Here is a 16,626-nt window from a genome sequence, read left to right on the forward strand (position 1 = left end):
AATTCTTTTGGTAAAAAGCTCTCAATGTACCTCATGCTGCATGCTAACAAAAGCTAGAAGACAAAGTCTTCCAGAGGCAGGTGAATTTAGCATTCAGAAGCTAAAGCTCTGAACATTTCTCCAAGAAGTAAGTGTCGGGTAAAGGAAAGCTAAAAAATTAGCGAATATTTGACTTTGAATTGTTAGATGGACAGAAACACGCATGGCTTTAAATTAATGCCAATGTTGTGGTCATGGTCTGAGACAATTTTCATTATTGTTGACCAAAGTAATGCTCAGAAATATTGTCCATATCAATCACAATTTCATTGCTTAATCACATCTATCCATGAAGGCCAAAAACATCAATGACATTTACATTTTTCCATTATTGAGGAAATGTCACTCACAAATGATTCATGATTAAATACTGAAACTGCTTTACAAAAATGATAAAGTGGATACAATTATAAGGATATGATGTATTCCTTTTCAATTATATGCATATGCACATAGAGAAATACAGGCCTCGCTGGAGTCATTATCTTTATACAGCAATACTTGTCCTACAACTGTGTCCTTCTCTCAAATCCTGCATTTCACTTGCACCGCCACGCTCTCTCAGTTCTGTGCGTGTGTGTGACAGTGTGTAAGTGTGTGTATGTGTGTTTATGTCTGCGTGTGTGTGCCTGGGTGTTATTGACAGTCAGCAGCAGGGGTGTGTGCTATGTTGTGAGACACTGACAAGCTGTATTTCATGGAGCAGATGAAGCATTTTGAAGTTCTGTAAATCCTTTTAAGGGTCCAGCCGGGGACTTAGCTTCTGATGCCGCTGCCTCTGCTGGGGCTGCTTCGGTTTATTGCTCAGAGAGGAAAAAAAACAAAACAAAACTGTGGTCTAAAGAACGCCACCCCTGCTACTGTGAGAGAGGGTTTGTGTGAGTATGTGTTTTTTAGTGGAATAAAAAGGTTGTGTGTAAGTATTGTCCTGTGTTTTCTTATTTGAACTTGTGACTGGCTCAGTTTTTAGAGTGTTCTTTTAGCACTAAGGGTGGGGGAGCTAATATGCTGATTTGGTGCTTCTCTGATGTGTTCTAGGGTGGGAAGTAATATGAGAAACTGTACCATTTTGTGGCATCAATACTGACCAGTAAACAAAATACAACAACAATTTGATGACTTCAAAACAACTCTCAATGCTAATGCTAGCATTTAACCACTATAGCTAACAAAAACATTCACATCAAATTGGATATTTCTAAACAGTAATGTTAGCATTCAGTCATCATTTTACCATAAATAATATACTCTATTTTCTCTCTAATAAATCTGTAAGCACTGAAATGACAGTTACATTTCCCTATACCAGCATGACATTATATTAGATACTAAGATACTATGAGTGATGTTTAGAATTTTTATGACCTAGACTGAAATTTCAAATTGGGTCCCATTAAGACCTAAAAAAAGACTGTCAGCCCCAGTACTGATTATCCTCTATGGTAACTTTTAATGCCTAAAACAGCTGCCTAGGGTTAGGCATCAAAGAAATTAGCTGCAAGCTGCCTAAAAGATATTTTTTCTCACAGCAGAGATTCTTCACAAATGATAGAGTTGTTAAAAGAAAGCACAGTAAGATTATTTAAAAAAAGAAACTGATTTACTAAAAAAACTGAATAACAGTAAAGCACATTATTATTTCTTGATCAATATGTCAAATTATAGTTATTTACTTGCATTCCTGAACAGAAAAATTAGTTTTAGTGGTTGAATGTTATGCTTGATTCATTTCTGACTTCTCAGAGAAGCCCAGTGAGCCGGCTCAAATTTGGGTATAAAAAGGTGAATTCAGTTTGAAATTCCTCATTCCTGTTCAAAATGGTAAAACATGGAGAGCTCACTGAAAATGAAAGAGTCCGCATTAAAGCACTTCATGATGCTGGATGGTCTCTGAGACAAATAGGGAAAGACTTGAGGTGTTCTCACAGTGTTGTCAAGTATGCTTTGGAGTCAATATCCGAGACTGGTACTTACAAAATGCGCCAAGGAAGAGGCAGGAAACCAAAGTTAACTGAAGCAGATGTCAGACACCTCAAGATTTGAAGTACTAGAGACAGAAGGAAGACCACTGCTGATCTTCAGGCAGAGATGAATGCTTCTAGATCAGAGTCTGAGAAAGTCTCCAGAATGACCATCAGCAGAAGACTGACGGAACAAGGCTTAAAGGGAAGAATAGCTGCTAAGAAGCCATTATTGAGGCCTGCAAACATCCAGAAATGCTTCAGATTTGCCAGGGAGCACAAACACTGAACTGCTGATGACTGGAAGAAGGTACTCTGGACGGATAAGTCCAAGTTTGAACTCTTCGGTCAGCATCATTGTGTTTATGTCTGCAGAAAAGCTGGAAAAGGTTTTGATGCCAGATGCATTGCACCTACAGTGAAACACAGTGGAGATTCCATTATGGTATGGGGTTCCATTTGTGGATAGGGCGTGGGCAAATGAGTGAAAATGGACGGTATCATGAACAAGAACGTCTACCACAACATCTCAGTGCATCATGGAATCCCTTTTGGACTGAATCTGATTGGTCATGGGTTCATATACCAACAAGACAATGACCCCAAGCATACTTCAAAGCTGTGCAGAGACTATTTGAGCAAGAAAAAGGAATCTGGAGTACTGGAACTGATGGACTGGCCAAGTCAAAGTCCAGATTTGAATCCTAATGAACAAATTTGGGATTTAGTAGATACAAAGATTGATTGCACAAAAGTTTCATCTAAAGCAAGTCTGTGGGAACAGCTAGAAACTATTTGGAACTCAATAACAAAAGAGACTGTGGAAAAGTACATAAAAACAATGCCAGCAAGAATGCAAGCTGTTATCAAGGCCAAAGGAGGCCGTACAAAATATGAAGTTTTTTGTTATTATGTGTGAAAAAGGACTATTTAGTTGTTTCAGTTTCTTATTTGCCAAATAAATAACAATAACATTTTTAGTTTTAAACAAGTTTTTGAAACATTTCTAAAATATTTGTTCTCTCATTTTTATGACAGGTGGTCTCAAAAATTTGTTAGGCACTGTATCTCACACAACAGTATCTGCACACTAATATGGAAGGTGGCAATACTTGTAACTGCTATTAAACAACAGATGAAGAAGAGGAAGAAGTAGGCCCAACAAAACACACAAAGAAGAATCATTGCAATCATTAGCAAGAGCACAGCAGCTAAAAATTTGCCAGCTTAACTCTGTCCTCAACTGCACATTTTTTAGAAAGGTTCTGGATGTGAAAGCACAAAAGTCGAAGACATTACAGATGCTAACCCATTTTAAAGACTATACATGGGTATGAAGAGGTAGAAAACAGAGGCTACGAGTGTGTACTTAAGTACGCTGTTCAGGCTCCATTACAGCGTCCCATCCTGTGTTTAGATATGCTAGTCTGGGGATAGGAAGAGGCAGTAATCTGACAATACATTACCCTGGGGTATAAAAAAGATGATGCTGTGTAATGAGGGCAGTATGTGTCCATTGCCACCTGCAGCACCTCTGCCTGTGAGTGAAGATGCTTTAAAAGTGATGAAGATGGGGCGCAGATGGCCTAGTGGTTTAAGGCGTATACCATGTACGCAGTCAGCCTGGGTTCGAATGCGGCCTTGGGCCCTTTCCCGCATGTCTCTCCCCGGCTTTTATTCCTATTTCTGATTCTGTCCACTGTCTTCCTCTGTTAATAAAGGTATGAAAAGCCAAAAAAACAAATCTTTTAAAAAAAGGGAAGGAAGAACTCCTGTTAATGATATTCTGCTAATGTGGTCAAGTATGATTGCACATATATACTAGCCCATACATCCTCAACGTGCCATGGCACAGCAAGCAAGTGGCTGGCAGCACAATATGGTCTTCTGTAGTCAAACTTTTAAAGTGCACCCTGGCTGTATATGTAATCCAAGACAGCGTGAGTTTAAGAACACTTTAAATCTTCATTTTGGTTGAAGATCAGTGATGAGAAATGATAGTTTATTAATAACCCTATGAGCTGGGTCCTGCAGCAGCAGTGCCAGATGCAATTAAATCCAATTTAGGTTTTTAAAAACTTTTAAACTTATCTTTATCCCTTTTTATGTGAAATGTAGATAACATTTATCGAGCTGGACGGAGCTCGCTATTGAAGCGCAATGTGGAAATTAATAACAATAAAAGCCTACCTTCATCCATTTAAAATCTCACAGAACATTTCTTCACATTCCAATTTTCTATAATAGTTTATTGTTATTTCTCATATTAAATCAGAGAGGAAGGAAGGGAAGAGAGAGGAAAAGAGCTCACGTGCGTATGTGCCATAGACAGAGAGGAAAAGAGGAACTTTATTTGCTCCTTTGTCTGTGGCTCAGTTTACGTATTAAGTGTAAGAAAAATTATAAATCACTTCCAGCACCACTGTAAACCTTGCCTTTGAAACATTGTTATTTTTAGACCTAAAGCATTTTGATAAAGGACTTTATGAAACGGGTGGATGCGTGCACTCTGCTTACTGTGTTTGCACATGCACGCTTACTAGTGCCTGTGTAATGTGGTTCTTTAACACTTGGTGGTAATTCCCTTATATCCCAGTCAAATTCAGAGAGAGTATGACGGTATTAAAAAATGAATATTGTCCAGTCCTATCTGGTGTCCTTTTCTGGCATTCGAGTTGTGATTTTGCATGAGCAACTGCTGCACTGGATATTTACTAACACGGCCTTTTCTAAACTTCAGTATTCTGCAGCCCAATTTGAGACTTGAAAGTCTTCTGAGGCCCTTCAAAAAACCCTTTAACAACCATAACAGGAGACTAAAATAAAGTATCATATTTCCTTTTTATAAACAAAGAATTTAAATGCAAATGCTGGGCATTCAGATACATTCACATCACTTGCAAATTGTTTGTGGGGTCATAATTAACGAGCCAGTGTCATTTATTTAATCAGGCATCTACAAAGTCACTTAAATTTTCTTTTCTAACATTCATCTCTGTAATTTTACTTTGTGTCACAGCAAAATCTTTCCAAGTAGCATTAATGTCTCAGATGACACTGATAAATTCTAAATCCTAGAAGTAGAATGTTTGATGATGTTTCACCACTCAATCCAGTGCCAGTTAAATCATGACACCGGTTGTATACATAAGAACAAACAAACAAAAAAAAGATTAAAAAGCGGCATCTGTAAAAACTTCTGGCTGTGTTTTGTAATTTCTAAGTACCTCTATGGGCTCTGGCCTACACTTTGGGGAGAACTGAACTAATAACTATGTGACATGGCACAGCACACTACATAAATCATAAATGATACATTTCCCTTAATTTCAAACATCCTAATTAGCATTTCTATGTGGTATTTATTTTAGCATTTCAAATCAGGAGATATAAGGTTATTCATTTCTGTTTTGCTTCTTATTTTACATCTTTATTTAGGACTTCCTTTACTTTTGACTATTTAATGCACCACAGGCTGTACCAACTATCACAGGTGGTTCTAAATAACACTAGGTGTTATTTAAGACAGCTCTTGAGTTAAAACCAATTACAGCATTTCTCAGTTGCTTTGGTACATTTCTCAGATCAGAATTGAAATTCTCAAAACTACTTGTTCAATCTTCACATCACTGTGTCACTTGTGCACATCAAAAAAGCAGTTTCTCATTTCTTTGAACAAGTTGCAACTGCTTTGGTACATCCATGTAAATGATTATGTACAATTCTCTGCTATTTCCTACATTACCAATTGCTTATGTCATGGTGATCAAAATGTATTATAATGGGTTTCTGTTGAATAGTCTCACCCCCCACAACATTTAGGCATTAGTTCATACATTTCCACTAGACTTTTTTTTCCTAAATCTGTCCTGAATTGGTAAATTCCTCCCAGGTGAATCTTGATGTTCTCTAACAAAGGGAAATGTGTGAATCATTAGACTAACCAATGATCAAGGAATTTGATTGAGGAGAATCTGATGATTGAGGAATTTTTCTCAGCATGGAGATGGAAAGTAAATGATCGCCAGCCACAAACACAGATGACCCTTCTGGCTGCCATGGATGCAGTGTGTGATGACATCAAAGCAGATACCTGCAGAGGCTGGATAAGACACTCTAAAAACTTCTTTCTATGCTGCATCGCAAGCATAGAAGATATTCGTTGTGATGTGGATGAGAATTTGTGTCCCGACAGACAGGAACGTCAGGAGGTGTAGGAAGACTGCACTGTAATTCCTACAGCACTGCATGTACAGTTTCCCTAAGAAGACTGTCCTATGTTCACATTTCTACTTTGGTTTTTTTTTGTTTTTCTTTGTGCTATACAGTGCTGTCTTTTCCTTTCTGTATCGCAATGACATGGTCAGTCAACAAATTAAAGTACAAACAGTAAAAAGATAAATGTAAATCTTGTCCAGTCTCTTGCAATAAATCTCCCACATACACTAAGGTGTAACTTAAAATTTACAATAATTGTCATCAACACTTTAGCCATAGTTTACATCAGTACACTGTTATAGTGACAACATGACCAAGCAATTTTACTGTCGTATCTGTGCACAAAGACACAAGGACTTGTCATTCTGATGGCACGGACATGTTCATTGACACAGATATTTAGTTTTGAGAGATGAACTACGGATTTTGAGCAAGAAACTGGCTTTTGCAGGTGATCCATGATGTTTTGCTATTTGTACTAATTGTTTTCAGAAATACACTTACTGTATTGCAAATGTCAAGGATAATTCGAGAAATGTACCAAAGCGACTGAGAAAAACTGTAATGAGTGACATTGAAAATTATAAATCTGAGAATTCATGTTGCCTTATTCCCGATGAAAAGAACCCAGACTGAACCGTGACCTCTATGAACTGTTACACCCCTCCTATACCCCGGCACAGGACCAAACAGCAGAGAGAGAAGACTTACAGCCTTGTCCACAGCTGTTGCCAAAATTGACACAAACTGACTGTTCCTCACGGGTGCTTTAAGGACAGGAAAAATGGCTGCCTGGGAGTATGGCCAATTGTGGTTCAGAACCTTGGGCATAGACACCCTTCTACATTTTACAGAAATACACACTCTGCCTCCTCCACTGCTACACCCAAACCCCATCCGACATTCACACCCCCTCCCGTCCATCACCACCTGATTCTGTATTCGGGTGTAGTTGCAGGAGGGAAAGCAAACTGACAGAGTTCCAATAGTGTAGTTGTTAGACATGACAGGGCCGCTGTGAGCTTACCTGCTGGCTGGAAAACTTCATCTCATGTCCCCCCTGCTCCTCCTCCTCTTTTTTTCTCATTCTGTCCTTCCCTGCCTCTCTCCATCATCACTCTCTCCTTCCCTTCTGGGGGTCCTGCAGCTCCAATCACTCTGCTCTTATTGCCAGGGAGAGGGAACACACACACACATGCGTAGGCACAGTGACTGTTGGTTCTGCCCATTACCAGAGCATATCACACGCTGCTGGGGGTTGACAGGTATGTTTGATTCTGTTTCTTTTCCTGACACAGTCACTTTCTGTCTCTGTTTGCTGAATCTAACTTTACATTCTAACTTTACATTACTTTCCTTTTCCTCTTCCTGACTTTCCTTCTCTCGCCCAGGAAGCCAGGGGGACAAATTGGCGCCCGGCTGAGCTAAATGTGCCTGGTACTGAGAGCCAGATGGTACTGGCAGAGGGATGGAGCAAGCAAAGGATGGATGCTACTGAGAGGAGCGCTGAAGACTTGCTGAGGCAGGGTAGCGTGGGGGAGCTAGCTTTGGACGCTAATAATCTATTAGTGCTCAGGGGCCTGAAAGCTGTGCACAAGGCTTTGCCAAGGATAGTTGTAGCTTCTTGGGTGAGCTTGATTCAAGACTGGACTGATGTGGAGTAGAAGGAAAGAGAGTGACCAGTGATGTAAGGCTGGGAGGATGCAGCAGGATTGGAGGAGAGGATAAGAGGGAAACACAGTCAGAGATAGAGAGAGGTGTAATGTCATTCAGCTGCTGGGAGGTGGATGTGTTGTTTTAAAGACTCAATTCTCACTTCTCATTTGAGTTTCTCAACGAATCACAGATCAGACCACATTTAAAAGAAGACGTCCTATAAAATACAAGGGATGATTTATCAAAACATGTAATTCTTTGATGGTTAAGGCCTTTTGTTTTAATGATTAATGAACTTAGTTAATAACTAAAACCTGTGAAGGTTGAGAAAGAAAATAAGAAGTGAACAATCCCTGTAAACATTCATCACACAGTACATTTCTACGCACAGTGAAGTCAGGCTACAGGCATAATTTGATCAGTAACTAGACTACTGTCCTTGTCTGAATAAACATGCACCTTGATTTACTGACACAAAGGTGTAGCACTGTGCTCCCTGGAAAGTCAAAGCATGCTGCTTGGCTAACCCCAGGGAGCATCTTTTGAGCAGAGCCTTCATTGGCAGGAAAATTGTTTGTAAGTGATGGGCGGAGAACCAGCATCAATACCATCGATGGCAAAATGTCTGCCAAAGAATTGATTTTTGCAGCACCAGCATCACAGGTTTGAATGCACATGTGGGCTGTAGAGGCATAACCGATGCTGCTGTCGGTAGAGTGATATGTTATAGACAACAGCTCAGTCTGAGCCCAGTCATCAGCATGTCTCGCTCCAGTGCCAAAGGGCAGCCAGGTAGCAGGCCCTCACTTTTTGAAGTGCATTAAAAAAAGAAGTGATGATATATTAGTTAGAGAAACAGCTATAAACATGGCAGCTCTGTTAACTCAATGGCCCCTCTGCTAAAGCTAAGTTAAATGAATGATAAACAGGAAATGTGGTGTTGACATAAAGTTTGACCCACTGAAGCAGGGGAGAAATGAAACTTAAAACTACAGGTGTGTAACAGACTTTAAAAAATATTTTTCTGTTATCTTAAACTCATACATAGGTTGGCTATGCCACTGAAGGCTTGTTTTAGGGAAAGAGGGGGTCGTAATTCCTGTATATGTATTTTAATCCTTAAGTCATGAAGCAATACTGCATCCCTCTCTTGCCCTCATGGTCTGTAACAAAGGCCTCAAATGCCCCCAAACTTTTTCAAGTAAGCAAAAGACACAGCATTCATTGTCTGATCGACATCTGTTTAATCCATAACATTCCCGCCACTTCCTTTTTCTCAGTTTCATTCTCTCTTTTCTTACAGGGAGCCTTGGTGACATTCAGCTGCTCACTTCATGCTCCAATTTCCTCCACATCAACCCAAATTCCAGTATTTGCTTTTTACATAACACATGGCAAAAAATTTGGATTTCAACAGCAGACCAATCGGATGTTGAAAATTGTCGACTGACTTCGCCCACCCCTCCTCAAAATTCTCCAATCGTGGAGCACAAAGCTGCCTCAGCCATGCATGCATAAGCAGCACTTGCCTTTGGCATAGGAGCATCCACACATGCAAACACACAGCACTACATGTAGGGAGCGCATGCTGACATTTAGGATAACACAGACCAGGCTTGGCCATCTCAAAACATGATGCAGGGGGACCTCGGAGCTCTTCTCCCTTGCTCTGCAGTGTAAGCTCTATTAGCTTTGACAAGCACTGCTCTCACACTGTACCTGTAAGCTAAACACACCTCTGCTACAGTCACTAAGGTGGCAGAGCACCAAGCCTGCCAGGCTCACTTCTGCTGGCTTTGGTTCAAGTAGTGTGAAATAACCTGTTCTCTAGTGGCCAAAAAACCATTACATATCACAGAAGTGGGAGAGTTAGGCCCATATATTTATTCATTGGACAGCAGAGGGTGATTAGGTCTAAGATAAGGTTCTTTGTGCTTTTTAGAGTTACAGTGATTCATAAAAATCCAGCATCTCTGTGACTAGGATGTTCCTACCCCAAAAATACTATATTCACAGTCACAGAGATGATCTGATGGCATTTTTTAATTCCTGTTTAAAGTTCAGATACAGTACATAACTTGAGTACTGGCCAACACTGATAACCCCTACTTTTGTGTTGTCACTTGATAATATACCTGAAACCACTTAATTTGAGGAGACAAGTATCAGATAGGTGCACTGAATATCATATTTGCAATAACTAAATACTGCAGTTTAGACTGCATCAGATGCAGCTGCTGATATCAGCATTTGCAGGCTTTTCCATGTTGCCATTTAAAGTGAATCATTCTTCAAAATTGCATTGCAAGCTTGCACTATTCCGGGGGACTGTGTGTTTAATACATGAACTTTGAGAGACTAAGACAAAAATGCCATTAAATGACACCTATTGGCTAAGCAATCTGCTCATCTTCTGACATCTTACCATGTGAAGATGCTGAATAAAAACATGTAAAGAAATAATGAAACAAACGTAAACTTTAATCAAAAAGCTCTGCCATGACTTCCCATAACTGCAAAAAGAACAATCTAGGAATCACTTATCTCATTTGGCACAAAAAGTTGAAGAGGTTGGCCAGAATTGCAATGTTGGGTTAAAGCTGCAGGGATTGGATGAATTTGCTGAATCCAAACATTGCAAATTCCTGGTGGGACCAACAATGGTACACAGGCTCTGCCTCCTTTTCATACACAGGGCCTTCTCTGTTGTCCCATAAGACCATGGAGCAACTTCACTAAGAAAAAATCAATCTGAACAAAAGTAAATGTAACTTAATTTAATCTGTGATATTAACATTAGAAATAAGAGGTTCTAGCTTAACATAAATGCATCTAGTTTTTAAGTCACTTAAGTCACTTAAAAACAAAAGACATTGTGATTTTTTCCTGAACAAGAATAATTCACGTTATATCAGCCAGTTTATCTCAAAACAAAAAAATACCGTACTACACGTGACCCAGCGTTCCCAACGTGGGTGTTTCCAAATTAGGAAACACACAAATTTGGGCTGTTGGCTGAGGACATGGCAGTTAAGGATGGATAAGATTGTTGGATTATTGTTGTTTTTGTTCTTCACTTTTGCACCATGATCTCCAGCATCCCCATTCCATGCAAGCTCTCACTACCAACAATACCAACAAGCAGACATTCTTTTTCTATTCTACCATTATGTGTATGTGTTGATGGCTGTTGCGGGGTGTGTTGTGTCTGAAATAGTTGAGGTTCCTTTCTCAGCTGTGGCTGAACAAGAGCTTGTGCCTGTATGTATGCATAAAGTAAGTATGCACACTAGTTATCTGACCATGTAGTTCCCCAAATACTCAAGCAATGAGAAAGTCATAATTTGTGTTTTACAAATGTCTGTTGAGTTTCTTTTTGTTCTAAAGCAGCTCGAGCAAACGCTGTTTTTAAAGCACACAATACATGACCTTGACCTTATTAAAACTCAGCTATACAACTGGCTGTATTATAATTATGCCAGTGCATATTATAAACCAAAGAAGCCAGACTTTTTTAAATGTTGGAGGCCTTTAATTCAAACCAGGCTGAATGCTTGTGTTTCATTTGACCACATTCAGCTTTTACAAATGTGGATTCTTCTGTGTACTCTAGATCTGTGATGACTAAAGCTGACAAAAAGTAAGTTTTGTTTTCGTCAACATGAATAAAACTAGATTAAAATGTAATGTAATGTAGTTTTTGTCGGACATTCAAAATCCACGATATTTCTCTACTGTGAGTAAATCTGTTAAAAAAACAAAGCAGCTGCAGATTTTCTGCCTCTCAGCTGTAGAAAGAAGGTATACCAGGTTTAGCAGAGTGCCGAAAACACACTACCGTGATTTGGTACCAGATTTGGGCAAGAAAATAAATGCTTGGACTAAAAGTGAAGACTAAAATGTGAGGACTTTTAATGGACTAAAAGTAAAATGTTTTTTATTTTTCATCGACTAAATCTAGACTAAAACTAAAAAGTGTAGAAATGACTAAAATGTGACTAAAAGTAAACCAGGCCATGCTGATTTACTTTTCCATCACCAGTTTGGGCACAGTGGGCTACGCCAAAAATGGCTTGCTGGATTACCAATAGAAGAAGAAGAAATTCTGAAGTAGAAACGATTGCCAAGTCTTGGATGGCCAAAGACACAAAACAATGCTTACTGAAGCAACCATTACAGATACATTTTATAATATCTCAATCCATATTGAACCAACCTAAATTAAAATACACTACAAATTATAATAAACCTCCAATAGATTGTTTTTTATGTCATCCAGAAGTTAGTGCTTTGCAGAGCCTTAATCAGCGAGCAATTTGTGTCACCTTCCCTCACATACTCAACTCTGTTTTGCTGTCGGCTAAGGTCAGCTGTGGGAGTCGGAGGGACGAGGACTGTCTGAGATAATGGACTACTGAGTTATTGATGAGTTGGATAAATAGAGAAAGTGTTTAAATGGTGGAAGGAAAGACAGAGAGAAATGTTTTAGGGGTAAGGAGGTGTGAGGAGGGTTGAAGAAAAGTTCCACAAAGTTTTTGGTGATGGTACACCAATTTGGACACACTGAAACTAAAGACAGGAGAAAGATGGACTGAGAGGTCTTACACAAAAACACAGAGGCATGCACTGCACGTGCATCATCACAGAGGTTAAATAAAAATGTGTTTACAGGCCATGTGTGTGGATTTGTGTCTTTGTGTACAAGTATAAGCTACAGTCATTGCTATGAGAGGTCAAAGGACGGGTCAGCGGTATGTGGTAACAGCATTCAAAAGGCTGCGTGTGTATACATCTGTGTAAGAGAATATGTTTGAGTGTAGACTGAGAGGTTAGAATTCTTAACAAGAGGCAGTTGTTGTTTTGGAAGGACAGAGAGTGTGTACAGTGTCTCTGTGTGTATTTGTACGCTGGCAAAAATAGCCGGTGTTGTGTCTGACTGGAACAGGTGTCCAAACATCACAACACACATCACCAAACACAGCATGAAACTCACACCCCATGGTCAAGGCACACACCTCTCAAACACAAATGGATGCTCAGAGGCCATGGATTGGTGTGTTATCTCAAACAGAAATGATTAAACAAACATTTGGTAGTTGAAGTGGAGATCGTTGAATGGAGTGGTGGAATGTATCCGTGAACTTTTTCGCCTTTTACATGCTGACTTTCCTGACATGGATCTATAAAGAAAAGGGAAAACACATTTTAACTTCCAAAGAAACAAGGTAGTCTATCTATGATTATGAACCTTAACACCCATTCTTCCAGCATGTGAAAATGTCCAACATACATTTTCTCCTTAGAATGTAAAGTCCAAAACCAACATTATATTATCACATGATGGTTGGAGTTATTTTCTCTGCAAACAAAAACTCTCTTTTTTTTCAATTTAGATTTTATTGTTTCCTTCAAAAAAACAGAAACATTGTAAACACTATTACAAGAGTCACTCATTTGCTTCAAGTAAAAGAAAAGGTGATACAACTAAACTTAAACACACTGGTATGTTAACCAACTCTGTAACATATACCTTGCATTGAACCCATTGTCCTGCACATTTACAAGAATAAGATAATAAAACAATTTTAAAACAATATAAGGACAAAAAGGAGAATAAAGTATCCAGGAAGCCGTACATAATAATAATGATAAAAACATAAATTAATAAACTATGACAACATAAACTGCAATAATAATAGTAATGATAACAATAAAAATAATGAATTAAGACATGAAATAAAACATAAATAACTAAATAAGACACTTCATCTAAGCCACAACAGTTGCAAAAATAAAGTACATTAAAACAAAACCATACATGTTTGCAGAGTAGCAAGCAGAGTGACAAATCTTGAAGGAAACTTTTTAAAAAATGTTCTCCCCCCCTCCCTTAAGCCAGTCAAACTCAGGGCACTGTAGTGATTTAGAGTTTGATTAGGTCTCCTTGGTCTGAGATGCCCCGATCTGTGTGACTCCCATTATTCCATATAACCATCTAGTTTACCATTTATTTTGTAGATTAGCCACTCATATGAGCCTTTTTCTGATAAAGCCACGAACCACGCACAATATGTTGGAAGATTCTGACCCAACCAGTGGCTCAAAATGATCCTTTCGACTGTAGTGATGGCTACCTTCAGCCACTGAGCTTGAACTTTACTTATCCTGTCATCACCTTCAGAGACATAAAAAGACATAAAGCAGATGTTTGTATAACTTCTCTTCTTAGGCTATCGCTAATCTTTTCCATAACTTTCTGCCAGTAAGTGGTTAAACTAGGGCATGTTAGAAACATATGAGTGATATCACCTTGATCTAATTTACATTGCCAACAAAGGTTGGAAAATCCTAGCCCTGTGCAACTTTACAGGAGTCCAATAGAGTCTATTGAGTATTTTAAACTGAATAAGCATAGATCTGGCATCTCTCATGGTTTTAACATTTCCCTCACAAGAGTTGTCCATTCATCTATTTCAAAAGTTCTCTGCAGATCTCTTTTCCACGCAGCTTTAAATCCTTTGTTAGAACCATTAAGACCTTCTAGTAAGTATTCATAAATTTGGCCTGCCAGGTGTGGTAGTTCACAGAGTATCTTAAATTTGGAATACACAGGGACTGGATAGGTAGCCCAGTATCTGGTGGAGTTGCTTTAGTAAGACAATCCCTTAACTGTAGGTATCTGCAGAAGTCCTTACTATTAGGGTTATATGTTTCTTTGAGATTCTCAAATGTTCTAAAAGCATTATTATGATTCAGATTTCCTTTATTTTCAATCCCCTTTGAATGCCACCCTTTCAAAAAGAACATTTTCCCTCCTGTCTTTAGTTTTGGATTGTTCCACACTGAGGCTGATCCTATAAGGAAGGGGGATGTACCCTCTCTCTAATGCATCGAATGCCAGATGTCTTTAGTATGTGCAATTATTGGATTCTGTGTTAGAATTTTAGGACACTGAGTTAAATCATCAATAGCCTTAAAAGGAGCCATCAAATCATCCTCGATATCTACCCATGTGGGACTTTTCCCCCTGCTGGAGAGAAGAGATGCTATGTGGGTTCCTGTAAAAGCCTCCCTGTAAAGTCTCATATTAGGTAGTCTCAATCCTCCACAGTCTTTTCCTGCTTGAAGTCTTTTAAGTCTCATCCTAGCCTTTTTTCCTGCCCAAATGAATTGGCTAATCGTGTATCTAAAGTTTTAAAAGTGGTGTCTGGAATAGAAAGTGGTAACATACTGAAAAGGTAGTTTAGTTTAGGTGCTATTACCATTTTTATTACCTGAACTCTTCCCCATAATGAAATTTGTAGTTTGTCCCATCCTTTATTAGGAGTTGTATCTTATTCAAGTGGATCAGTGCATCCCTAGTCCTACCTTTAACAAAACCGACCTGGTCGGAGTGCAAGAAGTTTACTGGCGTTGTATCCTGACTCATACCATTTTTGTTTTAACCTGTACAAAGAGTATTCTGCTTCTTTTGAAAAAAAAAAAAAAAAAACTGTGTTGAGCTCATATTTGATCTTAACCAACTTGTCCAGGCAAGCTGCATTTGGATTTTACCAGTATTTCCTCTCCAGCCATTTAATTTCCTTATTCTGGTCTTTTTTTTTTTTTTTTTAAGTCAGTGATTCTTGTTGGATCAAACCTCCGCTTATACAAGTACATCTCAAAAAATTAGAATATCATGAAAAGGTTCAATATTTTTTGTCACTCATTTCAGAAAGTGAAACCCATATATCATATTGACTCATTACACATAGAGTGAAATATTTCAAGCCTTTACTTATTGAAATGTTGATGATTATGGCTTACAGATGATGAAAACCCAAAATTCAGTGTCTCAGAAAATTAGAATATTACATAAGATCAATAAAAAAGGATATTTTAAACAGAACTGTCAGGCTTCTGAAAAGTATGTTCATTTCTATGCACTCAATACTTGGTTGACATCTTGAATGTTACCATATAAACCCTGTTGTGTATAGTCCTATACCTCATCTGTATTACTTACTTATAGCCTCTTGTGTTTGTACACCATAGGGCTTCAATATATAACAGAGTCTATTCAGTTTCTTCAGCAGGATGGTAGTTTTCAACACACCTCTTTGCAGCCGCAGCGTCCTCGAAGTGATGTCATTTTTCACCAAGTGGAACCCAAAATACTGCTGAATACTGCACTGAATATTGCAGTCTCCTTTTCATGCAGATACGCCTGACTTCTGTGAACTTGCTTCTCCTTTCTTGCTCCTCTCTCCTGAAGTCAGGGAAGATGTCCACTTCAGTGTCTTTCCATCTAAATATTCTGAGTTGGCTCGGAGTCGGACTCTCTCCGTCTGTGAACCGTAACAACTAAAGCCCGACCAACTGATCGGTGGGCCGATTAATTGGGCCGATTATAGCCTGTCACAGATTAATCAACATTGGCAAATATGTAGCCTATTTATTAACTTTTTAGCTGTGCAGGAATTCTGTTGCTCTGTGTGTGTCCCTACTGAACTCAGCCTGTGTGGCTTGCCCCACCCTCTCAGACATAGGCGAGTTCAGCAGCAGCTCTCCCCCACTCAGTGTTTCCAAGTTTTCAGACCCCTCTAGCGACTCATTTCCAAAATAGCGACTGGCAACAAATCTAGCAACTTTTTCTGATGTTATTGGAGAGTTTTAGAGACTCTGACGTGAAAGCACTTATCGTTGTTGCTCTTCTCACTGAGCAGCAGGTGCTGCCGTGGGCCCCTCCCCATCTCTAAGCACACACAGGTCT

General features: G+C 39.0%; 1 protein-coding gene across 10 annotated transcripts in view; it reads right to left on the reverse strand.

The window, feature by feature from the left end:
* The window catches only part of ppfia4 (PTPRF interacting protein alpha 4), a 107,777-nt gene that overhangs the window by 83,529 nt on the left and 7,622 nt on the right, over positions 1 to 16,626 (reverse strand). Inside the window, exon 2 of one of the 10 annotated variants that reach the window (XM_041782866.1) lies at positions 12,962 to 13,054. The exons of the other annotated variants lie outside the window; for them this stretch is intronic. The gene's annotated coding sequence lies outside the window, so the exon portion shown is untranslated. The remainder of the gene's footprint in view (positions 1 to 12,961; positions 13,055 to 16,626) is intronic. 10 annotated transcript variants of the gene reach the window in all.

Source organism: Cheilinus undulatus, linkage group 3, assembly GCF_018320785.1.
Source record: "Cheilinus undulatus linkage group 3, ASM1832078v1, whole genome shotgun sequence".
Taxonomy (NCBI): Eukaryota; Metazoa; Chordata; class Actinopteri; order Labriformes; family Labridae; genus Cheilinus; species Cheilinus undulatus.